The sequence below is a fragment of the Oncorhynchus gorbuscha genome, linkage group LG02 (assembly GCF_021184085.1).
Source record: "Oncorhynchus gorbuscha isolate QuinsamMale2020 ecotype Even-year linkage group LG02, OgorEven_v1.0, whole genome shotgun sequence".
Taxonomy (NCBI): Eukaryota; Metazoa; Chordata; class Actinopteri; order Salmoniformes; family Salmonidae; genus Oncorhynchus; species Oncorhynchus gorbuscha.
The window spans coordinates 99,949,757-99,977,358 of NC_060174.1; the positions used below are offsets into that span (position 1 = coordinate 99,949,757).

Below are 27,602 nucleotides of genomic sequence, written 5' to 3' on the forward strand. Positions count from 1 at the left end.
TGTGGAAATTATTAATTGTATACGGTAGTTACTGGACATATAAGTACCGCTGAAGAGATGTTCAGAAAACACCTTTGCCTGGAACCCCTCAACATATGAATACAAAATATATGTCTTGTACCTAGTGGAAAGAGACCGTAGGCAGAGGGCTGTACAGGTAGAGAAGCTTTATTCCGTCTGTACTTTCGCACATAATGGCAGACACTGAGCCGCTGAAACAACATAATTACATTTCATTTCACATAAGATGAGAGGACGAAGGTACACATTCTATTGTACAACAACTTCAATAGAAAAGGTAAAGGCAAAGGACTTGTGCCTGTGTCACGACTTCCGCCGAAGCCGGCTCCCCTCCTTGTTCGAGCGGCGTTCGGCGGTCGGCGTCACCTGGCTTCTAGCCATCGCCGCTCCATTTTTCATGTATCCATTTGTTTTGTCTTGTTCCCTGCACACCTGGTTTTCATTCCCCAATCAATCTACATGTATTTATTCCTCTGTTCCCCATCATGTCTTTGTTTGTGTTACGTGTGTATTGTTGACGCGCCAGACTGGCTTGTTTTTCCAGGTTATTTTTCACAAAGATGTTTATTGTTAAACATATCTTTTTTTTACTGTTTTGGCCGTTTTTCACTTTTGCCTAAATAAAGTGTGCACCTGTTCACAATTCTCTGCTCTGCTGCACCTGACTTCGCTACCAGACGCACACATTCTGACAGCCTGGCTATACGTCACAGAGCTGTGCATGTTATCTACATAGACCTCAGACTCAGCAGGAAAATAGTGTCTTGTCATTCTGCTACAGCCCCAGCGGTTCAGTCCCACCCGTCTACACAGAGAGCAGGGCCCTGTTCAAATACTGTTAACATGCATCCTTCCTACCTTCCTAGAAGGTAATAACTGATATCTATGAGACTAGATGATCCCTTGTCAGACCAGTGATAGAAGTAGTAAAACAGGCCCCAGACCTGTGCTATTGTAGCAGGTAAATCAGGGTGTCTCCTATACCCACGCTGAGGCCACTGTCTGTCATGAGGACCTTCCTGTTGGCCTGGCTGATGCTGAAGGAAGACTTGTCAGAGATGGGCAGCTTACCCTGCTCCTCCCTCCCCAGTTTGGGCACCTGGCGATGCCCCAGGACAGGGTCCTCAAAGTACATCAGCTCCACTTTGGACAGGTCTGCATGGGGACCGAGGGGACATGTAGGAGGTCAGGCACCATGGTTACATTGCAGAGTTAAACAACAATAACCTTGTAGATGCCTCACTTCAGTCAGGTCTGCAGGACATAACAGGGGACTTGTGTTGAACTTCTGTTTATTGTATGATAAAAAGTTACTGTGTGAAAACTAAGAGCAGAGGACTCATCTAAATGACTACTAGACACAAGCTATTTGTACATCTTAAATACAACCCTCAGTAAAACTAACTTTTACATTTAACTAAGGGAATGGCAATAGGCCAAGGCAAGCAATTCAAAAAACATGATCAAATATGGTTAAATTACACGCTATCAATAGGAAAGCATTGAAGTCGCAAGGTCTTTAGGGGATTAGAAATATACCTTTAATTAGCCTGATGGCTTTGGATAGTCTGCAGATGATGTCGTCTCTGCTGTCACCCTGTCAGATGTTGATGGTGATGGTAAAGAGACCGTTGGATGGATGGGGGTTGACCAGGAACACTGCCACACCAAGCTAGGAGACACACACACAGCTCACTTGTCTGACTATACTCATAATTCATAAAGTGTTCAAATCATTTCACAGACAGACATACATGTTGTCATAAATAATATGTTGTGTCAAGTGTCAAGTTATTATTTATCATCGCTTTGAAAATGTTTAAGTAAACATTTAACATGGGACTGATTGAACACGTTTAGTGGTGTTTTCAAGATAAAATAATGAATAATAAAGAGGTCTCTCTGGAAACTATGTTGCTGTTACTATAATTATTCTAATAGCATCTAAAATGCCCTGGCTGTTTCTCTGTGTGGGGGGCTGATCAAGCAGAAAGACAAACTAGTGAAACAACCGACAGGCGCGTCTTTGTGGCAGAACGGCAGCTCAAACAAAAGGATGTGTCTGTCCGTCTTCCTCGGATCTGAAGACACTGAACGGTTTCCCAAGGCAACAGTCCTCCTTTATTGTGTCATCTCTCTGATATGAACACAGCATCTATCTGATCAAGCTGGGGAGAAGAAGAAGAAGAAGAAGAAGAAGAAGAAGAAGAAGAAGAAGAAGAAGAAGAAGAAGAAGAAGAAGAAGAAGAAGAAGAAGAAGAAGAAGAAGAAGAAGAAGAAGAAGAAGAAGAAGAAGAAGAAGAAGAAGAAGAATGAGCAGAAGAAGAAGAATGAGCAGAAGAAGAAGGGAGAAGGAGGAGGAAGAGTAGGAGGAGATGTAGGACAGGGAGGAGAGGGAGAGAGAGATAGGGAGAAAGATTGAGGGAGAAACCATTAACACAGTAGTTTAATATTTGATAGGGCCAGTGTGACATGCAGAGTGTTTGGAGCGTTGTGAATTCATACTGTGGGGAACAGGGGAGATGGTTGGCATTAGCCTGAAATCCTCATGTGATTGGTGCTGCTGAAAAGTTACCCACATTACACATTCAAGGCAACTGTTGTTGTTTCAGTATAATTAAGACTGGTTAGAGAGGGTATTAGAAACTAGATACAGTTAGTTAGACAGGCCTGGTGTGCCAGCAAATGCCCCAAATAAACATCACAGGCTGGCTGAATCACTATGGTCGCTATGGGAGTTATGTAAGGGATAATCAACAAGGGGCTATGCGTTCTATGGTAAATAATGAACGACGTGGAAAGTGTGTTCCAAGATGTTTTAGCAGAGTGCCACCAACCTTCCAGGGAGTTGCATTATTTTCCAGAGAAAGCATAGAGCCATGGTATAATATCACAGAACTAATAACACAGGTGAGATGAATAAAACACATTGGGTTGTATAGATGGACAATAGTGCTCTTAAACAGATAGCAAATAGCTGCATTCAACTCTGGAGGACAAATTGAAAGTCAAACTGAAAACAGTCAATTGGGAGAAGGCATGGAAAAAAAAAGAAACGCTTGATAGATGTTTCAGAGATTACCAGGGGGCGGAGTTAAGAGAATGAATGGCAGGTTGTAGAGCCTATCCTTCACAACTCATTCCACGAAACATGCATAGCTGGGAGAAAGTGAGGGAAGAGTGTTTGGTGTAGCTAACTCCAGAGAGTTTGTCAAACTATGTTCTCCAGGAGCACTGCACACGGCCATTCAGGTCAGAGTGTTCTCATCGTCCGTAGGAAGAAGACGTGCATTTCTCAGGACTTTTTATTGTCGACATTAACACCAATGTCTGAATGTTGTGCGGGGGGCTGTATGGCTGTATGGCTGTTGCTATTCTCATTCATGTTAGATTTGCCAATACTGCTCTGCTTATTGTTTATCTATGTAGTATTATTCCATACTGCCATAAGTGTTATTATTCCATTAGTTGCACAAGTAGGTCATTTCTTTTCTCTCTTTTGCACAGAAGTATCTCTACTTGTACATCATCATCTGCACATACAGTGCCTTGCGAAAGTATTCGGCCCCCTTGAACTTTGCGACCTTTTGCCACATTTCAGGCTTCAAACATAAAGATATAAAACTGTCTTTTTTGTGAAGAATCAACAACAAGTGGGACACAATCATAAAGTGGAACAACATTTATTGGATATTTCAAACTTTTTTAACAAATCAAAAACTGAAAAATTGGGCGTGCAAAATTATTCTGCCCCTTTACTTTCAGTGCAGCAAACTCTCTCCAGAAGTTCAGTGAGGATCTCTGAATGATCCAATGTTGACCTAAATGACTAATGATGATAAATACAATCCACCTGTGTGTAATCAAGTCTCCGTATAAATGCACCTGCACTGTGATAGTCTCAGAGGTCCGTTAATAGCGCAGAGTGCTTCATGCAGAACAAGGAACACACCAGGCAGGTCCGAGGTACTGTTGTGAAGAAGTTTAAAGCCGGATTTGGATACAAAAAGATTTCCCAAGCTTTAAACATCCCAAGGAGCACTGTGCAAGCGATAATATTGAAATGGAAGGAGTATCAGACCACTGCAAATCTACCAAGACCTGGCCGTCCCTCTAAACTTTCAGCTCATACAAGGAGAATACTGATCTGAGATGCAGCCAAGAGGCCCATGATCACTCTGGATGAACTGCAGAGATCTACAGCTGAGGTGGGAGACTCTGTCCATAGGACAACAATCAGTCGTATATTGCACAAATGGCAGCATCATGGTTTGGGTCTGCTTTTCTTCAGCAGGGACAGGGAAGATGGTTAAAATTGATGGGAAGATGGATGGAGCCAAATACAGGACCATTCTGGAAGAAAACCTGATGGAGTCTGCAAAAGACCTGAGACTGGGACGGAGATTTGTCTTCCAACAAGACAATGATCCAAAACATAAAGCAAAATCTACAATGGAATGGTTCAAAAATAAACATATCCAGGTGTTAGAATGGCCAAGTCAAAGTCCAGACCTGAATCCAATCGAGAATCTGTGGAAAGAACTGAAAGCTGCTGTTCACAAATGCTCTCCATCAAACCTAACTGAGCTCGAGCTGTTTTGCAAGGAGGAATGGGAAAAATGTTCAGTCTCTCGATGTGCAAAACTGATAGAGACATACCCCAAGCGACTTACAGCTGTAATCGCAGCAAAAGGTGGCGCTACAAAGTATTAACTTAAGGGGGCTGAATAATTTTGCACGCCCAATTTTTCAGTTTTTGATTTGTTAAAAAAGTTTGAAATATCCAATAAATGTCGTTCCACTTCATGATTGTGTCCCACTTGTTGTTGATTCTTCACAAAAAATACAGTTTTATATCTTTGTTTGAAGCCTGAAATGTGGCAAAAGGTTGCAAAGTTCAAGGGGGCCGAATACTTTCGCAAGGCACTGTACCAACGTTTTTACATGGTCTTTCTAGCCGGATTTAGTGACCAATAGTTTCACATAGTCCGCCATTTCTCCTGATTTAGAGACCAATAGTTTTTACACACACACACACACACACACACACACACACACACACACACACATTGGCCTAAGAGCCTTTATGTTCACAGCTATTTAGATTGGACCTATACAGTAGGGTTTTACAGTCCCAACACAGGCAATCATCTGGCTTGGAATATATTGTTTGTTGGATATTTTATCACTTTGATGCAGTCATACCTCTAGCAATACCGATGCTAAGCTCTGAACCACTGATAAATGCTATCCATTATTGATCACTGTGGTGCTGGCCCGGTAGTGAATATGGGTCGCAATGACCAGGTAGTGAATATGGGTCGTGAGGGCCCGGTTGTGAATAAAGGTTGTGCTGGGCCGGTAGTGAATATGGGTCGTGCTGGCCCGGTAGTGAATATGGGTCGTGAGGGCCCGGTTGTGAATAAAGGTTGTGCTGGGCCGGTAGTGAATATGGGTCGTGCTGGCCCGGTAGTGAATATGGGTCGTGAGGGCCCGGTTGTGAATAAAGGTTGTGCTGGGCCGGTAGTGAATATGGGTCGTGCTGGCCCGGTAGTGAATATGGGTCGTGAGGGCCCGGTTGTGAATAAAGGTTGTGCTGGGCCGGTAGTGAATATGGGTCGTGCTGGCCCGCTAGTGAATATGGGTCGTGCTGGCCCGGTAATGAATATGGGTTGTGCTGGCCCGTTGGTGAATATGGGTTGTGCTGGCCCGTTGGTGAATATGGGTTGTGCTGGCCCGGTAATGAATATGGGTTGTGCTGGCCCGTTGGTGAATATGGGTCATGCTGGCCCGGTAGTGAATATGGACTGTAGAAATACAAGTGATCTAATGACGGAAACAATGTCCTCAATATGCTTACCAACTGTACAGAGCCATATATGTTTTTCAAAAGAATGCAGAGAGCCTAGCAGAGGTCAGCCAAGGGTTGCGTTATAGTGAGACCCTGGCCCCCACCACAGAGACACACCAGGGCCCTGGGGGGTGGAGAGGGGCCAACTCTCTTGTCCTCAGCCTCACCTTGATCACAGCAAGGAACAGTATACCTCTCTCCATCTGTTTCTAGAGCTCCGGCAGGGCACCAAGCTCCATGGCAATGACCTTGGTATCAGGCAGAGTGCCCTTGTTGCTCTGAGAACACACATCCAGGGAAGAACAACACCCCCCCCCCCACACACACACCCACACACATACACATACACACACACTACACGTGGGAGTGTCAGTCTATCATCAGGGGGATTCCAGGCCGTCAGCAGCATAGCGACTTTCTCTGCCTGTGGGCGGATCACAGCTCACAGTAGGGTCTCTATATTCTGTAGCCACTCCTCCCCAAAACAACACGAGGGACAAGCTGAAATATAGATACGTTTCAGAACCATCTATTTCTGTGTCTCAAATTGCACTCTATTCCCAAGCTGCATTTATTGACCAATTAGATCAGCTCTTCAGTCAATAATTGGGCAAAATAAGCACAGCAATAAATTCAGCCATTGTGCACTACGTTTGACCAGAGCCCTATAGCACCCTATTCCCTATATAGTGCTATTTGGGACATAGAGTCAAGTTCATAGGCTCACTCGGTCTTCCCGGTCTGATTCCCAACCAAGCAGATTCCTGGGTGTTAGTACTTGCTTTGTAGTGTTTTCCCAGCACAGAGAAGGCATTGTGCTGCCAGGAGGGTTATGTCTTGGCCACGTAGATGGTGCAGTAGAAGGGCTTGGCCAGGGGTTTCACATCACCCTTCTGTAAAGGGAGGGAGGGGAGACGGAGTAACAGACAGAGAAACAGACAGACAATAGAGAGATCAGTCAGTCTGCAGCCTGCTAGCACAACAGTAGTGTTAGCCCGGCTGTGATGCTCATCAGAGGAGGAAGTCCTGACCCAGCCAGACGTCCATTAGCACCTGGGCTAACATGACATGACTGAGAAAAGTCACTCTCTAGTTAATGCTGCCAAGTCTACTGTGTTATATAAGATCCTAAACCTATCTGGAGGATGAGTATTCATTGTCCCCCCTCTAAGAGCTACTGTGTGAACTAGTCTCAGTGCCAAGTGGAGCCGGGCATCCGTGAACTCATTTAACATGACAGCTGTCGACTCTCTTCCAGTTACCACACGGGACACTGCCGCCACGTTCATTTTTCTCTCTTCTCAGAGTAGTGGAGGGTGTGTGAGCCATACATTAAAGATTCTGTCTAGTCCCTATGGCAGAAAGCTACAGCTAGGCTAATGGTCTGTAAATAGGTCTCTTTGAAGAAGAGCTGTTTTCACTGGCTGTTACCAACTATCCTACTCATAGGGGATGTGTTATAGCCGTGTCTATGTTTTCTATGGAACAAAATCATTTCTCTTTACTACATGCACCAAAAAATATAGACAGTGACTGAAGAGCCATCTGCCGAAGCTGGCAGAATACAGCCTCACATTGTCAATACACTCCTCGCCTTAGAATTACATATGGAACCATCTATGGAGATGTACACAAGATAGGCTACAAGATCAGAGTAGTATTTTAACTTCTATCTAGGACCCCAGCCACTTGACTGATAACTCATTGGTCTCTGTGATAACATTAGAATACAATGAGACCTAAATGTCTCCATTGGGTAATTGTTGTACTTGGTGACATATGTCTGTATGCAAGGCTGCTCGGTATTTTCAGGGTTTAATGAAGAGACTTGTTTTCTGGCTCACTGTGCTGTATGAAAGGGAGAGGATTCCGCAGGACCATTATGTCCCATCTAACAATTAAGCTATTCATCAACATTGACCACAAAGGTACATTTCAAACTTAGTTCAGCTCCATTAACCCTTTATACTCATGGGGAATTGGCCTACATGGACAGAGCTAATTTGAAATGTTTCTTACAGAAGAAATATGAAAAGCATTTGCATAACTGTGGTAGCAATTGAAAGGGAACAGTTTGGAGATTATGATGGAATTATTAGACCAAAGTTTAGGACACAGAAGTTCACCTGACAGAAGACTGAATCCAAACAGGACACTGTTGATTTGGTGTGCATTTTAAATTGATTGTACTTTTCGCCGCATTTGTTGATAACAAAATCAGAAAATACTCTGGATACATTCAGTAACCTGATAAGAATATTCCTGGAAGCCTCCCGGGTGGCGCAATAGTGTAAGGCTGATTCTGGGTTCAGGCCCAGGTTCTGTCTCAGCCGGCCACGACCGGGAGGCCCATGGGGAGGCTCACAATTGGCCCGGCGTCGTACGGGTTAGGCAGGGTTTGTCCGGCAGGAATATCCTAGTCTGATCGCGCACTAGTGACTCCTGTGTCGGGCCGGGAGCATTGCACGCTGACCAGGTTGCCAGGTGTACAGTGTTTCCTCTGACACATTGATGCGGTTGGATGTGCATTGTGTCAAGAAGCAGTGTGGCTTGGATGGGTTGTGTTTCGGAAGACGCATGGATCTCGACCTTCGCCTCTTCCGAGTCTGTACAGGGGTCGCAGCGATGAGACAAGACTATAACTAACCGATTAAATACCATGAAATTGAAAATAAAAAAATATCCTGGAAAATGTGGTTTAGGTGCAACATAAGACAAAAAATGACAAGGGTTTGAGTGAGAGGACTACTGGTGTCTCCAAGTGGCCACACACCTCTCCAAAGTGTGCACAGCTCCGAAGTAATTTCAATGCACTTTTATGACTCAAAGAAGAGTCTTCAACTGCAGTTGAAGTCGGAAGTTTACATACACCTAACCCAAATACATTTCAATTCTGTTTTTCACAATTCCTGACATTTAATCCAAGTAAACATGCCCTGTCTTAGGTCAGTTAGGATCACCACTTTATTTTAAGAATGTGAAATGTCAGATTAATAATAGAGAGAATGATATATTTCAGCTTTAATTTCCTTCATCACATTCCCAGTGGGTCAGAAGTTTACATACACTCAATTAGTATTTGGTAGCATTGCTTTTAAATTGTTTAACTTGGGTCAAACGTTTCGAGTAGCCTTTCACGAGCTTCCCAAAATAAGTTAGGTGAATTTTGCCCATTTCTCCTGACAGAGCTGGTGTAACTGAGTCAGGTTTGTAGGCATCCTTGCTCGTACATGCTTTTTCAGATCTGCCCACAAATGTTCAATAGGATTGAGGTCAGGGCTTTGTGATGGCCACTACAATACCTTGGCATTGTTGTCCTTAAGCCATTTTGCCACAACTTTGGAAGTATGCTTGGTGTCATTGTCCATTTGGAAGACCCATTTGAGACCAAGCTTTAACTTCCTGACTGATGTCTTGAGATTTTGCTTCAATATATCCACATAATTTCCCCTCCTCATGGTGCCATATATTTTGTGAAGTGCACCAGTCCCTCCTGCAACAAAGCACCCCCACAACATGATGCTGCCACTCCCGTGCTTCACGGCTGGGATGGTGTTCTTCTGCTTGCAAGCCTCCCCCTTTTTCCTCCAAACATAATGATGGTCATTATGGCCAAACAATTCTATTTTTGTTTCATCAGACCAGAGAACAAAAAGTAAGTTATTTGTCCCCATGTGCAGTTGCAAACCGTAGTCTGGCTTTTTAATGGGGGTTTTGGAGCAGTGGCTTCTTCCTTGCTGAGCGGCCTTTCAGGTTATGACGATATAGGACTCGTTTAACTGTGGATATAGAAACTTTTGTACACTGTTTTTTCCAGCAATTTCACAAGGTCCTTTGCTGTTATTCTGGGATTGATTTGCACTTTTTGCACCAAAGTATGTTAATTTCTAGGAGACAAAACATGTCTCCTTCCTGAGCGGTATGACAGCTGTGTGGTCCCATGGTGTTTATACTTGCGTACTATTGTTTGTACAGATGAGCGTGGTACCTTCAGCATTTGGAAATTGCTCCCAAGGATGAACCAGACTTGTGGAGGTCTACAATTTATTTTCTGAGGTCTTTGGCTGATATATTTAGATTTTCCCATGATGTCAAGCAAAAAGGCACTGAGATTGAAGGAAGGCCTTGAAATATATCCACAGGTACACCCCCAATGGACTCAAATGATGTCAATTCGTCCCATCAGAAGCTTCTAAAGACATGACATAATGTTATGGAATTTTCCAAGCTATTTAAAGGCATAGTCAACTTAGTGTATGTACATTTCTGACCCACTGGAATTGTGATACAGTGAATTCTAAGTGAAATAATCTGTCTGTAAACAGTTTTTGGAAGAATGACTTGTGTCATGCACAAAGTAGATGTCCTAACCGACTTGGCAAAACTATAGTTTGTTAGCAAGAAGTTTGTGGTTGATTAACTTTAATTCAGAAGAGGATACTTTTTTCTCAATTTCCGCCTGACTGATGTGCCCAAAGTAAACTGCCTGTTGCTCAGGCCCTGAAGCTGGGATATGCATATAATTGGTACCATTGGAAAGAAATCATTCACACTCTGAAGTTTGTAGAAATGTTAAAATAATGTAGGAGACTATAACACGATAGATATGGTAGGAGAAAATCCAAAGAAAAATCAGACAGAATTTATTTTGAGAGAGAGCCCATTACAATGGAGTAAGACGAGTAAGAATAATGAGTTTTAGTACAATGACATCTGCTTGGAAATTCGTGTGACCATGCACCATGAAGACAACGCGCACCTGCTAATATCGCTTTCCTATTGACATACTTATTTCCATATGAAAAAATATAGTTTGATGACATTTTAGGGTATTTGAGGATTAATTAGAAACATATTTTGACTTGTTGAAACAAAGTTTAGGGGTATATTTTCATTTGATGACATTTTAGGGTATTTGAGGATTAATTAGAAACATATTTTGACTTGTTGAAACAAAGTTTAGGGGTGGATCCCTGAAATCGATGGCGCCAAATAAACAAACCTTTGGGGATATAAAGAAGGATTTTTTCTAACAAAACGACACTATATGTTATAGCTGGGACCCTTTGGATGACAAATCAAAGGAAGACTTTCAAAAAGTAAGTGAACATTTAATCTCTATTTGTGAATTTATGATACCTGTGCCGTTGGAAAAATATTTTCAGCTTTCGCTGTAAAGCCTACTGTAAATCGCACAGTGCGGTTAGATTAACAAGAATTTAAGCTTTCAACCGATATAAGACACTTGTATTTACCTAAATATTTAATATCCATAATTATTATGATTATTTATTTGAATTGCGTGCCCTCCAGCTTCACCAGAAGTTGTCCCGCTAGCGGGACGCCTTTTTAATGACTCCAACATAAGTGTAAACTTCTGACTTCAACTGTATAAGCTTCTATTTTGAGATCTCCTAGCTGTGCCATTGGGGAACTAGAGAAAGCACACGTATAGATTTTCTGAACATAACCCTGCATCCCCGTCATCACACAATTAATGTTGTTCATGCCAGGTATTCCCAAACTGGGGTACGCAATGCCGTCGGGGGGTAAGCCAAATTAAAATGTGATTCACATTTTAAAAAGTACCAGCAGTACAACACCTGCACCTGTCGACGACACAAGTTTTTCTGCTTCCACGAGCATATCTAATGCTAGCATCAGTAATTCTACATTTGTTGTTAGCCCAGCTAGCATGGATACTGACAGTTGTGAATCTGATGCAGCCGAAGAGCTACTGCCCCTTACCCGGAAAAGCACCGAACAACAGACAGGGACGTTGGACCATCGAAAAGGCGCAAATATGATGAGAACTACATTGATTTTGGGTTCACCTATATTGGGAGTATTGCCTTTCCTCAGCCACAGTGTGTTAAATGTGCAAAAGTACTATCTCACATCTCGATGAAACCTTCACTCTTGCACAGACATTTAGAAACAAAACATGCCCATTTGAAAAATAAGCCACAGGAGTTTTTTGAGCGAGAATTAAGAAGACTTTTGAGTTGTAAGACATGTATGAAAGCAACAGATACCATTAATAAGAAGGGGCTAGAAGCGTCGTATATGGTGAGCTACCGAGTGGCTAGACAGACAAGCCCCATACTAATGTGGAGGACTTCATTATTCCTGCTGCCGCGATATGGCTGGAACAATGCTGGGGAAAAAGACCAATTAAGGTTCAATTAAGGAAGACATCCTCTTCTGCAAACCACTGGAAACCACGACAACAGGAGAGGATATTTTTAAAGTACTGGACTTTGGTAGTCAAGATGTGTTGGTATCTGTACTGATGGCGCAAAAGCCATGACAGGGGTGACATAGTGGAGTGGTAATATGCGTGCAAGCAGTTGCTCCCGACACCACTTGGGTACACTGCAGCATCCACCTAGAGGCTCTTGCTGCCAAGAGAATGCCTGACAGCTTGAAAGACGTTTTGGACACTACAATGAAAATGGTTAACTTTGTTAATTGAAGCAAGGCGCCTGAACTCTTGTGTATTTTCTGCACTATGCAATGATATGGACAGTGACCATGTAATGTTTTTACAACATACAGAAGTGTGCTGGTTATAAAGGGGAAAAGTATTGACAAGTTTTTTTTAAATTGAGAGACGAGCTTAAAGTTCTTTACTGACCATAATTTTTACTTGCCTGACTGCTTGCATGATGACGAGTTTCTTACACAACTGGCCTTTCTGGGTGATGTTTTTTCTTGCCTGAATGATCTGAATCTAGGATTACAGGGACTCTCCGCAACTATATTCAATGTGAGGTTCAAAATTAAGGCTAGGATTAAGAAGTTGCAAGGACAACACACAGGTCTTTCCATCATTGTATGATTTTTTGTGTGCAAATGAACTCAAGCTTACGGACAATGTTAAATGTGATATAGCGAAAGACCTGAGTAAGTTGGGAGTGCAATTACACAGGTACTTTCCCGAAATGGATGACACAAACAACTGGATTCATTATCCCTTTCATGCCCTGCCTCCAGTCCACATAACGATATCTGAACAAAAGAGCCTCATCGAAATTGCAACAAGCGGTTATGTGAAAACTGAATTTAATCAGAAGCCACTGCCAGATTTCTGAATTGGGCTGCGCTCAGAGTATCCTGCCTTGGCAAATCACGCTGTTAAGACACTGACGCCTTCTGCAACCACGTACTAAGGTGAGAGTGGATTCTCGGCCCTCACTAGCATGAAAACTGAATACAGGCACAAACTGTGTGTGGAAAATGATTTAAGACTGAGAGTCTCTCCAATACAACCCAACATTGCAGAGTTATGTGCATCCTTTCAAGCACACCCTTTCTCATTAACCTGTGGTGAGTTATTCACAATTCACAATCGATGAACAAATAAAGTATTATATGTAAGACGGTTAAATAAAGAGGAAAATTATTGATTATTTTTATATTATTATTTATGCCCTGGTCCTATAAGAGCTCTTTGTCACTTCCCACGAGTAAGGTTGTGACAAAAACTCATTCTTATGAGTGTGAGATGTTGTTACCTACCCTCACCACCTGGAGGGCGGCCCGTCAGGAAGTTCAGTGCAACTGGGTACTGGACTCCCTGACGGGCCGCCCCCAGGTGATGAGGGTAGGTAACATCATCTCTACCCCGCTGATCCTCAAGACTGGGGCCCCGCAAGGGTGCGTTCTGAGCCCTCTCCTGTACTCCCTGTTCACCCATGACTGCGTGGCCATGCATGCCTCCAACTCAATCATCAAGTTTGCAGATGACACTACAGTGGTAGGCTTGATTACCAACGACGAGACCTTACACTGAACGTCATCAAAACAAAGGAGATGATCGTGGACTTCAGGAAACAGCAGAGGGAGCACCCCCCCTATCCACATCGACGGGACAGTAGTGGAGAGGGTAGTAGGTTTAAGTTCCCCGGCGTACACATCACGGACAAACTGAATTGGTCCACCCACACAGACAACCTCAGGAGGCTGAAGAAATTTGGCTTGTCACCTAAAACATTCAAACTTTTACAGATGCACAATCGAGAGCATCCTGTCGGGCTGTATCACCGCCTGGTACGACAACTGCTCCGCCCACAACCGTAAGGCTCTCCAGAGGGTAGTGAGATCTGCACAACGCATCACCGGGGGCAAATGACCTGCCCCCCAAGACACCTACACCACCCGATGTCACATGTAGGCCATAAAGTTCATTAAAGATAACAACCACCCGAGCCACTGCCTGTTCACCCCGCTATCATCCAGAAGGCGAGGTCAGTACAGGTGCATCAAAGCAGGGCCCGAGAGACTGAAAAACAGCTTCTATCTCAAGGCCATCAGACTATTAAACAGCCACCACTAACATTGAGTGGCTGCTGCCAACATACTGACTCAACTCCAGCCACTTTAATAATGGAAAAATGTATGTAAAAAATGTATCACTAGCCACTTTAAACCTACACTACTCATCTCATATGTATATACTGTACTCTACACCATCTACTGCATCTTGCCATCTTTATGTAATACATGTATCACTAGCCACTTTAAACAATGCCACTTTTATATGTTTACATACCCTACATTACTCATCTCATATATATATATATATATATATATATATATATATATATATATATATATATATATACTGTACTCGATACCATCTACTGCATCTTGCCTATACCATCACTCATTCATATATTTTTATGTACATATTCTTCATCCCTTTACACTTGCGTGTATAAGGTAGTTGTTGTGACATTGTTAGGTTAGATTACTCGTTGGTTATTACTGCATTGTCGGAACTAGAAGCACAAGCATTTCGCTTGGATGATGATTCCACACTCTGTTAGATTCAATTATCTCATTGGACATTGCAAACTACCTGGCGAAAGCTGGCCCTGTCCTCAGGTTGTTCTGATTGGCTATCATCTCCTTGAAACACTCCACCCAGGTGTAGAGGTGCAGGACGCCAGCATCGGCCATGGCCTCCACAAAGTTAACGTCTTCCACTCTGTCCTCTAGACATCCATGGGCAAGGACACAGACAACATGGTAAGGCTGTGTTTTACACTCAGGACACATAACATGGTAAGGCTGTGTTTAACACTCAGGACACTCAACATGGTAAGGCTGTGTTTAACACTCAGGACACACAACATGGTAAGGCTGTGTTTAACACTCAGGACACACAACATGGTAAGGCTGTGTTTAACACTCAGGACACACAACATGGTAAGGCTGTGTTTTACACTCAGGACACACAACATGGTAAGGCTGTGTTTAACACTCAGGACACACAACATGGTAAGGCTGTGTTTAACACTCAGGACACTCAACATGGTAAGGCTGTGTTTTACACTCAGGACATACACAACATGGTAAGGCTGTGTTTAACACTCGGGACACACAGAACATGGTATGGCTGTGTTTAACACTCAGGACATACACAACATGGTAAGGCTGTGCTTAACACTCAGGACACACACACACCATATTACAGTGGCACTGGTAGAAACAAAGCACTTTGATACTAAAAGCTGAATTTTTGCAATTAGTATAATGATGCATAATGACAGCCTTACATCATCCCTCCTCCATCCCCCCTCCTGTCTTCTACAAAAGTATGTGAAGAGAACAGTGCATTTAGGCAGTCCCACTTCTTCATAAATAACCAGAAGGAAGCAATCAGCCAGAGGAATGGCATCAAATCAGCATGACTAATTTACTACCACCACTCTGGGCCAGACCATGGTGTTTATTTCTACTCTCCAAGTAGGAAGAGGTGGTCGGAAGGAATGCAGGAAACGCTATCTCAATGCTCTGCTACCCCTTCCAATTCTATTTCTGTTTCCCAAATAAAGCAAACCCACCCTTCCATCAGAGGAGAAATAGCAGGAAACGTTTAGCCATCAAGAAGTAAAGAATGACTAATTGATTATGCTAATAACTTCTGGAGAAAAGGCCTGTAAAAGAATGACTGTTCCTCTCATAAAGCGTCTTAGTAATTAGGAGATGTTAAGTCGACCCGACACGCATGCGTCCCATCTAGCCATCTGGAAATGCAAATGCGCTACGCTAAATGCTAATAGCTCTCGTTAAAACGCAAACGTTCATTAAAACACACATGCAGGGTACTGAATTAAAGCTACACTCGTTGTGAATCCAGCCAACGAGTCAGATTTTTAAAATGCTTTTCGGCGAAAGCATGAGAAGCTATTATCTGATAGCATGCAACACCCCGAAATACCTGAAGGGGACGTAAAAAAAAAATAATTAGCATAGCCGGCGCTACACAAAACGCAGAAATAAAATATAAAACATTCATTAGATTTGACGATCTTCTTTGTTGGCACTCCTAGATGTCCCATAAACATCACTATTGGGTCTTTTTTTCGATTAAATCGGTCCATATATACCCTAAATATCGATCTATGAAGAGTGTGTGATCCAGGAAAAAACACCGTTTTAAAACGCAACGTCATTTACAATAAACTTTCACAAAACACTTCGAAATACTTTTGTAATCCAACTTTAGGTATTAGTAAACGTTAATAATCTATCAAATTGATCACGGGGCGATGTGTATTCAATAGCTCCACGTCTTCAAATCATGTTCGGAAATTTCTCATCCAAAACATCCTGTCGGAGACCGGAAGGAATGGGCTCTCTCTCACTCCTTTGACCAAGAAACAAAGCCCAGGCAATTGACAAGACTGGCGACATCGTGTGGAAGCTGTAGGACTTGCAATCTCAGCCCCATGTAATTTGCTTTCCAATAGACAATACATGCAAGTGGCGCATTGATATATTTTCCAGATTTTGGTGATCAGTTTTTCTTGAGCTTTTCGATGAAACACACGTTATGTTATAGTCACAGCCGTGATTTAACCAGTTTTAGAAACGTCAGAGTGTTTTCTATCCACACATACTAATCATATGCATATACTATATTCCTGGCATGAGTAGCAGGACGCTGAAATGTTGCACGATTTTTAACAGAATGTTCGAAAAAGTAGGGGGTAGACTTAACAGAGACTGGAAGGCTTATAGGGCCCTACTTACCGTTAGCAGAGAACTTGGAGATGGCGATACTCAGAATGAAGATGTTGCCATCTGATGAATATGAACAAAGACTGTTAGTAGGATCGCACACAAACACACACAGTATTTGTGCATGACCCTTGGCGTCTTCAGACCATATCAAACACAAAGGTCCCATGATGCCAGAGCAGGCGACAGAGTAATTTCAGTGCATCGGTGACTTGTTTGGAGTTAACAAAACCTCTTTCAGAGAAGGGAAAACATGCCTTTTCAGAGGTGAGTAACAGGTGACCATTCACCCGGACTGCCTGCAGCCATTTTCTGCTGTGTACACAAAGATAATCTCCTTCAAAACATGAGAATCTCCAGAGGGGTTGTCTTCCCATCCGTACCATCTGCACAGTGCCTTATCCCATAACTGGTTACACCCTGCAGTAATTAGGCTTATCCTGCCAATCCTTTCCAATAATATAGGTATGGAACTGCATAATTATTCTACACTTACAAGTTCACCCAAAACTGCATAAATCAGAAAAGACAAACAAACAAACCACTTCCAGATATCTTTAATATACAGCACTCGCACCCATTTCATCATAAAATGAAGGCTCAATTAACTCAATCAATACAGCATTCCAGCATTCAATATAGCAAAACAACATTCCCATAAAGCCCAAATAGCTTGTATCCCTGTAGCAGCCTTAGCACCGTAGAGAGGCAGGCCCGGCAGACAGGCAGGTAGCCGGGCTGGGGGTTCATCTCACCTGGCATTGGGCCACACGGCCACATGGCTGTACAGGTGGTTGGGCACCAGGTCATTCCCAGACACACAGGCATCCATGGGGTACATGTACCCAAACCCCCTCCTCAGCCTCTGCAGGTGTTCTTTGGGGATCTCCATCTTCGGGAAAGAGAGAGCTCTTAAAGAAGATGAAGTCCCACACCTCCCTGCTCATCTGTTCTGGCCTGACAGACAGAGAGAGAGACAGGGAGACAGAGAGAGCACAGACACAGAGACTCAGATTGTAAAGTGGCTCCACTATATATATCCATAACCATCTATTGGGATTTAAAAAGCTCTGGCACACTGCTTTCTTCCTCTTCCACTAAATAAGGTTGAAGTCGGAAGTTTACATACACTTAGGTTGGAGTCATTAAAACTCGTCTATCAACCACTCCACAAATTTCTTGTTAACGAACAATAGTTTTGGCAAGTCGGTTAGGACATCTACTTTATACATGACACAAGTAATTTTTTCAACAATTGTTTACACACAGATTATTTCACTTATAATTCACTGTATCACAATTCCAGTGGGTCAGAAGTTTACATACACTAAGTTGACTGTGCCTTTAAACAGCTAGGAGAATTCCAGAAAATTATGTAATGGCTCTAGAAGTTTCTGACAGACTAATTGACATAATTTCAGTCAATTGGAGGTGTATCTGTGGATGTATTTCAAGGCCTACCTTCAAACTCAGTGCCTCTTTGCTTGACTTCATGGGGAAAAAAATTAAAATCAGCCAAGACCTCAGAAAAATAATTGTAGACCTCCACAAGTCTGGTTCATTCTTGGGAGCATCTTACAAACACCTGAAGGTACCACGTTCATCTGTACAAATAATAGTACGCAAGTATAAACACCATGGGACCACGCAGCCGTCATATGTTCAGGAAGGAGATGCGTTCTGTCTCCTAGAGATGAACGTACTTTGAGGGGAAAAGTGCAAAACAATCCCAGAACAACAGCAAAGGACCTTGTGAAGATGCTGGAGGGAAAAGGTACAAAAGTATCTATATCCACAGTAAAAAAAAAAACATAACAAGTCCTATATCAACATAACCTGAAAGGCCGCTCAGCAAGGAACAAGCCACTGCTCCAAATCCGCCGTAAAAAAAGTAGACTACGGTTTGCAACTGCACATGGGGACAAAGACTGTACTTTTTGGAGAAACGTCCTCTGGGCTGATGAAACAAAAATATAATTGTTTGGCCATAATGACAATTGTTATGTTTGGAGGAAAAAGGGGAAGGCTTGCAAGCCGAAGAACATCATCCCAACCGTGAAGCACGTGGGTGGCAGCATCATGTTGTGGGGGTGCTTTGCTGCAGGAGGGACTGGTGCACTTCACAAAATAGATGGCATCATGAGGAGGGGAAATTATGTGGATATAGTGAAGCAACATCTCAAGACATCAGTCAGGAAGTTAAAGCTTGGTCGCAAATGGCTCTTCCAGATGGACAATGACCCCAAGAATACTTCCAAAGTGGCAAAATGGCTTAAGGACAACAAAGTCAACGTATTGGAGTTGCCATCACAAAGCCCTGACCTCAATCCTATAGAAAATGTGTGGGCAGAACTGAAAAAGCATGTAAGAGCAAGGAGGCCTACAAACCTGACTCAGTTACACCAGCTCTGTCAGGAGGAATTGGCCAAAATTCACCCAACTTATTGTGGGAAGCTTGTGGAAGGCTACCCGAAAAGTTTTACCCACGTTAATCAATTTAAAGGCAATACTACCAAATACTAATTGAGTGTATGTAAACCTCTGACCCACTGGGAATGTAATGAAAGAAATAAAAGCTGAAATAAATCATTATTCTATTATTCTGACATTTCACATTCTAAAAAGGAAGTGATGATCCTAACTGACCTAAAACAGGGAATCTCTACTAGGATTAAATGTCAGGAATTGTGAAAAACTTAATTTAAATCTATTTTGCTATAAGGTGTATGTAAACTTCCGACTTCAACTGTATATGCATGTGCAAAATAGTACATTATAATCATATCACCAACCATTACATTACACACTTTCTCTATTGCAATAATGTGTTGAAAAGGTCATATTAAGGAGTTATAAAGCCCTCAGTCTGCATCTACAGAAGCCTATTCCCAATCAATGAAATTGAGCACTCCCCCTGGAGGAAGTGAGCCACAGTGTCGTAGGCCATGTAAATGGTCGAGTCAGACGGGGACTCGATTAGCCACTGCTGGTCCCATGGCAACCTTGTTCCTATAGCAACAAGCACACCGGACAAAAAAAAAAGACCAAGAAAGAAAAACAATCAACCACCTTCTAGTGTGAACGGTAAAGGATATGCTTATCATATAATTACTGTGGTTTTACACGCTGGGTCCTCCATTGAAATGGAAAACTGATCATTAAGCATGTGAAACATGTTTCCTTCCTGTAGTTTGGCACATTATCTACTAAAACATGCTTCCTTATTTTGGGTATTTTGCCTCCAAGCCAAATTTTACACTATCCCAAAATTCCCCAATGCCTCTGGTCTCAAAAGATGTGTTCCCGGACGTGAGAGGTTATGTTCTGGAACCATTACAAGCCCCCATCTCATTGTCATCTAATTATTAGAGATATACACATGTTTTTGCACCCACCATGCATCATGTCCGTAATGGTCATGTGAGGTGAAATGTATATATTTTTGGATGTGAACACTCAGTGTGTTTGACCTGACGAAGTTCAGTTTCGGGCCCAGAGCTTAGTCAGACTGTATGTTACTGGTAGAACTAGGCCCAGAGTTTTAGTCAGACTGTATGTTATAGGTAGAACTAGGCCCAGAGTTTAGTCAGACTGTATGTTACTGGTAGAACTCGGCCCAGAGTTTAGTCAGACTGTATGTTACTGGTAGAACTAGGCCCAGAGTTTAGTCAGACTGTATGTTACTGGTAGAACTAGGCCCAGAGTTTTAATCAGACAGTATGTTATAGGTAGAACTAGGCCCAGAGTTTAGTCAGACTGTATGTTACTGTTAGAACTAGGCCCAGAGTTTTAGTCAGACTGTATGTTATAGGTAGAACTAGGCCCAGAGTTTAGTCAGACTGTATGTTATAGGTAGAACTAGGCCCAGAGTTTAGTCAGACTGTATGTTATAGGTAGAACTAGGCCCAGAGTTTAGTCAGACTGTATGTTATAGGTAGAACTAGGCCCAGAGTTTAGTCAGACTGTATGTTATAGGTAGAACTAGGCCCAGAGTTTAGTCAGACTGTATGTTACTGGTATAACTGGGCCCAGAGTTTAGTCAGACTGTATGTTACTGGTAGAACTGACCAAGAGTTTAGTCAGACTGTATGTTACTGGTATAACTGGGCCCAGAGTTTAGTCAGACTGTATGTTACTGGTAGAACTGGCCAAGAGTTTAGTCAGACTGTATGTTACTGTTAGAACTACGCCAAGAGTTGTCAGGTCACATGGTCAGTAAAAATCCTGGCCCTGCACAGGATATGCTTTGCTGTGACACCAAACTAACTCCACTGATTCTGTCCCATGTCCCCTGTCCAAACTAACTCCACTGATCCTGTCCCATGTCCCATGTCCAAACTAACTCCACTGATCCTGCCCCATGACCAAACTAAACCCACTGATCCTGCCCCATGTCCCCTGTCCAAACTAACTCCACTGATCCTGCCCCATGACCAAACAAAATCCACTAATCCTGTCCCCTGTCCAAACTAACTCCACTGATCCTGTCCCCTGTCCAAGGTAACTCCACTGATCATGTCCAATCTCCAAACTAACTCCACTGATCCTGCCCCATGTGCCTGTCCCCCTCCTTACCCAGGGCATAGGTACGTGAGCATGCATGCTCCTGGAGCCAGTTCAGAGTGGCCTCAAAGCTCTTCCTGGTCCCATCACAGAACCTAAAGAGTGTGTGGTCACAGAGTGTGTGGTCACACTCACTGCAGAGCTCACCATCACCTGCTTCTCTGGCTCCATAGAGATCAAAGCTTGGCCCTGGAACATTAGTAGAGGTCCAGGTTAGAACACACTAATGCACAACAAAGAAACGTATCAAACACATCAGTGAAGAGCCCACGTCAACAACCGTAGCAAACAGCTCACGTCAACAACCGTAGCAAACAGCCCACGTCAAGAACCGTAGCAAACAGCCCACGTCAACAACCGTAGCAAACAGCCCATGTCAACAACCGTAGCAAACAGCCCACGTCAACAACCGTAGCAAACAGGCCACGTCAACAACCGCAGCAAACAGCCCACGTCAACAACAGTAGCAAACAGCCCACGTCAAAAACCGTAGCAAACAGCCCACGTCAATAACCGTAGCAAACAGCCCACGTCAACAACCGTAGCAAAAGCCCACGTCAACAACCGCAGCAAAGAGCCCACGTCAACAACCGTAGCAAAGAGCCCACGTCAACAACCGTAGCAAACAGCCCACGTCAACAACCGTAGCAAACAGCCCACGTCAACAACCGTAGCAAACAGCCCACGTCAACAACCGCAGCAAACAGCCCATGTCAACAACAGTAGCAAACAGCCCATGTCAACAACAGTAGCAAACAGCCCACGTCAAGAACCGTAGCAAACAGCCCACGTCAACAACCGTAGCAAACAGCCCACGTCAACAACCGCAGCAAACAGCCCACGTCAATAACCGTAGCAAACAGCCCACGTCAACAACCGTAGCAAAAGCCCACGTCAACAACCGCAGCAAAGAGCCCACGTCAACAACCGTAGCAAAGAGCCCACGTCAACAACCGCAGCAAAGAGCCCACGTCAACAACCGTAGCAAAGAGCCCACGTCAACAACCGTAGCAAACAGCCCACGTCAACAACCACAGCAAAGAGCCCACGTCAACAACCGTAGCAAAGAGCCCACGTCAACAACCGTAGCAAACAGCCCACGTCAACAACCATAGCGAACAGCCCACAGTGTAAACAAACAATATAGTTAAAAAGCATAAACATGAACACAATAAATATAGATTGGTGTCGTATCTGTGGCAGCGTGAGAAGCATGGGCATAGGTGAAGGAGTCCCAGTACAGCACCATGGACAGCAGCACTCAGTTCAGCACTGCGGAAGAGTGCACTATGTTCAAAACCAGGCCAGCCGAAGACAGCTCCACAACTCCTCTCACCCAACACACATGGTACAAGATTACTAATCAGCACACCTGCAAGGCATTCCTTAATCAACTGACTGGCACAAGGGCGCAGGCTGGACCTCACACAGCTGGAGCAGTTAGGAAGACAGCCAGCCTACTCACACTGTGTTTTTCGCTCTCCTGCCACAGACTCTGCCAGTGAGGCCACATCGCCGCAAGAGGCTACAGGTGGCCGCCATATTTAACCACCCTCTTTGCCTGAACGGCTTGTGGACAAGAACTCCAGAGACACTGAAAGCTATAGTAAAAGCTTATGAACCTTGAACTCTGTTGTTGTGTGTTTACTCCTTTTCCACTTGTGTAGTCGGGCACACCCCACTCTTCCCGACAGTATCAAATAATGGATTTCAACCAGGGTCCTCCATCATTGTCTTCTGGATGGGTTTATTGACGTCCTGCAATTTTTCGGCCCTTCTAGTCTTCAACCTGCATGATCTGAGAAAAGAGGACAGTTCATTACAAACTATGTTGTTGATTTTTAAAAATATTATTCTAGATTGTTGTATAGGTCTGCTGCACCTCTTTAGCCATAGCTGTGCTACGAGGATAAATAAAGTGGTATTGTAATACTGGTATGCATAGTTGAGATGTTATGTGTAGCCATTAGGACTCACCCCTTCATTGAAGCCCTCGAGGTAGACCCTTTCCTTGGCCTCTGCCAGCTTCTCGAGGTTATTCTGGCTCGGGATCGTCAACTGGTCACAGAACTGGAGGAGTCGACAGGTTCCCATAGCCAGGGATCTCAATGATGGGCAGATGGAGTAGAGCAGTGTGAGTACAAGGCACACAGTACACTGTCTGGACATTTATAACCAAATAAAGGTTGCGAGAGGCAGCTTACCAGCTCAAAAGGTAAGACCATCTTGTATTTGATTCCACATTTTTCTCTCAGGACTTATAAGAGGAATCCAAGTGATCTCCAATTACTTCATTGACCAAAACATATTTTGAAATGCATAGGTTAGCTAATATAGACCAGAAGCCACAAACAAGCACAAAGTAAATTATTAAGTAGTACAGTTAAAGCATCACCTGTTTCTTTTTTATATCCCTGAGGGCAGCGATGTCATTGGGTGCATCGGACGGAACGCTGGTGACAATTCCAGTGCCTGGTGGTCACAAAGCAAGTAGACCAAAGTCACATGAGAAACACAACCAACACCCAGAGGCACAAAAATTCCCCTGCGGTGTCCTCTGAGAATGTTTTCCCTCATTGCCTTCTCTACCAAACACAGGACATTGTGCATCAGCGAGAGAACAAGGCCATAGACATCTGCATTCTGACGTTTCAATTTAGTCAGACCATTTCAATGCAGATGTAAACCCCTGGAGCAAAACAGACCAAAATAATTCACTGTAATGACTCATAGCAAAAGAGGCAATGCTGTGGGAGTTGTGTGTAGCATCCCCTCAGGTCCTAAATCAGTAATCATCATCTTTTTACTTGCTCTACAATGACTTATGCCTCCCTCACTTTAGCTCTTCAAAAGGAGGAATGCCTCAAGCCCGATCTTGACGTGCTGGAGCAGAGACATCATGGAAGCAATTAAGTGGTATTTAGAGTATTCTTGACTATTCCAATACCATTGCCCTGCTTGATGGTGAGCGTAGGCAGAGCATAGATGGTCTGGTAAGATGGCAACGGGGCACTAAGAGCACATCCAAGAATATCCTACGGAGAGAGTTAAACGTGAGTGTGTGTGGTCACATGAGATGTAGTGTGTGTGTGTGTATGTGTCAGGCTCACATATGTTGCAGTGTGTAAGTGTATGTGCAAATACTTAAACATAAGGATGTCATTTAAATGTACATCTCTTCACCCAGAACATCCATGATCCCTGTGACCTTGCCGTTCTTCTTCGTGAATCCCTGGTAAGACATGTTCCTAGTAGACCTCCGTGTGTTGATGAACACGTCTCCACTGGCCGTCTCGAAGGCTAGGTACTTGATGTCAGGATGGACCCAGCAGTTAGTCTGGCCAAACATGCTCTCTGGTCTGAGAGTAGCTGCCACCAAGAAGATGCTCTGATTATTAAGGGCACTCCAGGGTTAGGGTTACCAGGAAAATAAGTGTTCAGACGAGTGCAAAACAATTATTGTATTCTCAAGCAGCACCCTGCAATAATCTGCTATAACCTGCTATTAGGACAACCAACTTGCACCTTATGTCACAATTAACAACACAAAATTGATTGGTTACATCAATGAAAAAGTTGTTCCGAGTCTCATGCTACTAAATAAAATACAGTGTGTCGGGTTCACATAGAGTAGTAACTTAGTTTGCAGGGTAGGGCTCGACAACCTTCATCTTAATGAGGGTGTATCCTGTGGATCCCTAGAATGTAAAAATATGATGATTTTATTTTTACTTCACCTGTATTTAACCAGGTAGGCAAGTTGAGAACAAGTTCTCATTTACAACTGCGACCTGGACAAGATAAAGCAAAGCAGCGTGACAAAAACAACACAGAGTTACACAGGGAATAAACAATCTCTGACAGCTGACGCTTATAGTTAGTGAGGGAGATACAAGTCTCCAACTTCAGTGATTTTTGCAATTCGTTCCAGTCATTGGCAGCAGAGACCTGGAAGGAAAGGCAGCTAAAGAGGGAGTTGGCTTTGGAGATGACCAGTGAAATATACCTGCTGGAGCGTGTGCTATGGGTGGGTGTTGCTCTGGTGACCAGTGAGCTAAGGCGGAGGATTACCTAGAAAAGACTTATAGATGACCTGGAGCCAGTGGGTTTGGCAACGAATATGTAGTGAGGACCAGCCAACGAGAGCATACAGGTCGCCGTGGTGGTAGTATATGGGGCTTTGATGACAAAAGCTGCAGAGCTGTAGTCACACAACTCATTGAGATTATGTAGTGGTAAAAACATTTGACCTCTCCAGTCTGCCTGTCGTGGTCCATACACAGCTTTCCATCTTTCGGTGATTAGATGAAAGACCTGCAAAACGTAATGGCATGACAATGTAATAATGCTCCATGGAAAATGAAGGGATATTTATAATCATTTCCGTCAGCTTTACTTTTACCAAACTTTAATTTATTCCTCTCATTTAGGGGTTGTGATGAAGGCGCGTCACCAGCACCACCTGTGATATAATCACCTTTTTTTAAAACATTGTCAGCACCTGAAATTCTTTTTTGAAAGTGAACTAAAGCATGGTTGTTGCTCTGCACATTCAGGTCTGAATCTTAACTTGAGATCCACACACTTAACTTAGAATTATACATTGATGTAAATGTGAGATTTGCAAGAAAATGTAAGGTATTAGCACAGATCTCGAGTTAGGAATCAGATCTCATGAAACAAATGTATGTCTATTGGTTAACATCAGGCTTCCTGGTACTGAATAAGATAAAATTAAGAAACAAGCTCAGTTTGATGGTTTCTTGTCATAATCAGTCACCTATACACCCATCCTCTTTTGGTCTTTCAAGGCCTGGGGTGAGAAGTTCTCCAGGCAGTGTTCCATGTTGGCAAACGACACCATCTCCTTGTCACTCAACCCCAGAGACCACATAATGTCCCATTGGAACTTGGAACAGCAAACTACAACAAAATAAAGAGCCATGTGTAAAATACATTTTTCACAGAGGATCTTGAATGTAATAAGACCTACACTTACTTAGTACATCTACAAGTCAAATCTCTATATATCTTACTTCGAAAGGCAGAAAGTATGACTGAGATGCAGCCTTCCATTCAAGTAGGGGTGGGTGACAAAGTACTTACATTAGGTTGGGAAAAGTGGCCGTGAAAACTAAAGTAGGATAGTCATATTAACGGTCCAAGTAGACTTACAATGTGCTTTCACAAATAGTGGTGGGTGAGTCACAATCACGCCTTCTTTCCTTCACCCATTTCTGTTGGATTCCCCCCTCTATCTTTTGAGAAAGTCCAACTTTGCTGTTCCGTTTCGCTCCTAAAATGAATATGTATAATTAATTTAGATTGAAGAACAACAACATCCTCGTTCCTCATCATTATTGCTGCAATCAGCAGTTGAAACAATAACAAAGATAATTCCCAGGTAAAAAAGGTAAGGGACGGGGCTGGAGAAATGTAGCCACTCTCATATTCATAGACAGGCCTATGGATGCAAGGGCTGACCATTTAAATTATAGTTTTAACCATGTTTTGAGGCTATATAGTATATGTTTAGATTTACTTTGTTTATAAACATTGGAGTAAAACGAACCTTCAGCACTTAGCTGTTGACATCTACAGCTCATTCACACAGCGTAGACTTCTGGGAAATGTAGTATAAGTGAGGGGCTCTTTCACGGTCAGGGCAAGAAGGGACCAGCTTTTGTCAAATGAACGTAAAAAAATGTTTTGCATTTAGCTAATCTTAACTTCATTCTCCTGACCTGCTACGTTAAGTACCCTAACCTGCTGCGTAATTTCTCCTAACCTGCTACGAAAAGTCCAATCTGACATTAATTTGTCAAAAACTGGATTTCTTCTGGCCATGGACCTCTTTCGCAGCAGAAGAAAGCAGCCTACTTTCTCTGGAGTACGAAAACACAATCAGAATATTCCACACCAATATTTTTTAATTTTTTATTTAACCTTTATTTAACCAGGTAGGCCAGTTGAGAAAACAACAACACAGAGTTACACATGGGATAAACAAATGTACAGTCAATAACACAATACAAAAAGCTGTATACAGTGTGTGCAAATGAAGTAAGGAGGTAAGCCAATAAATAGGCCAATAGTGGCGAAGTAATTTGTTATATGTGCAGACGAGGATGTGCAA

At 43.1% G+C, this 27,602-nt stretch overlaps 1 pseudogene; it reads right to left on the reverse strand.

Annotated features, from left to right (window-relative positions):
• Positions 1-30: 30 nt before the first annotated feature.
• Positions 31-25,767, reverse strand: LOC123990854 (annotated as a pseudogene).
• Positions 25,768-27,602: the final 1,835 nt, after the last annotated feature.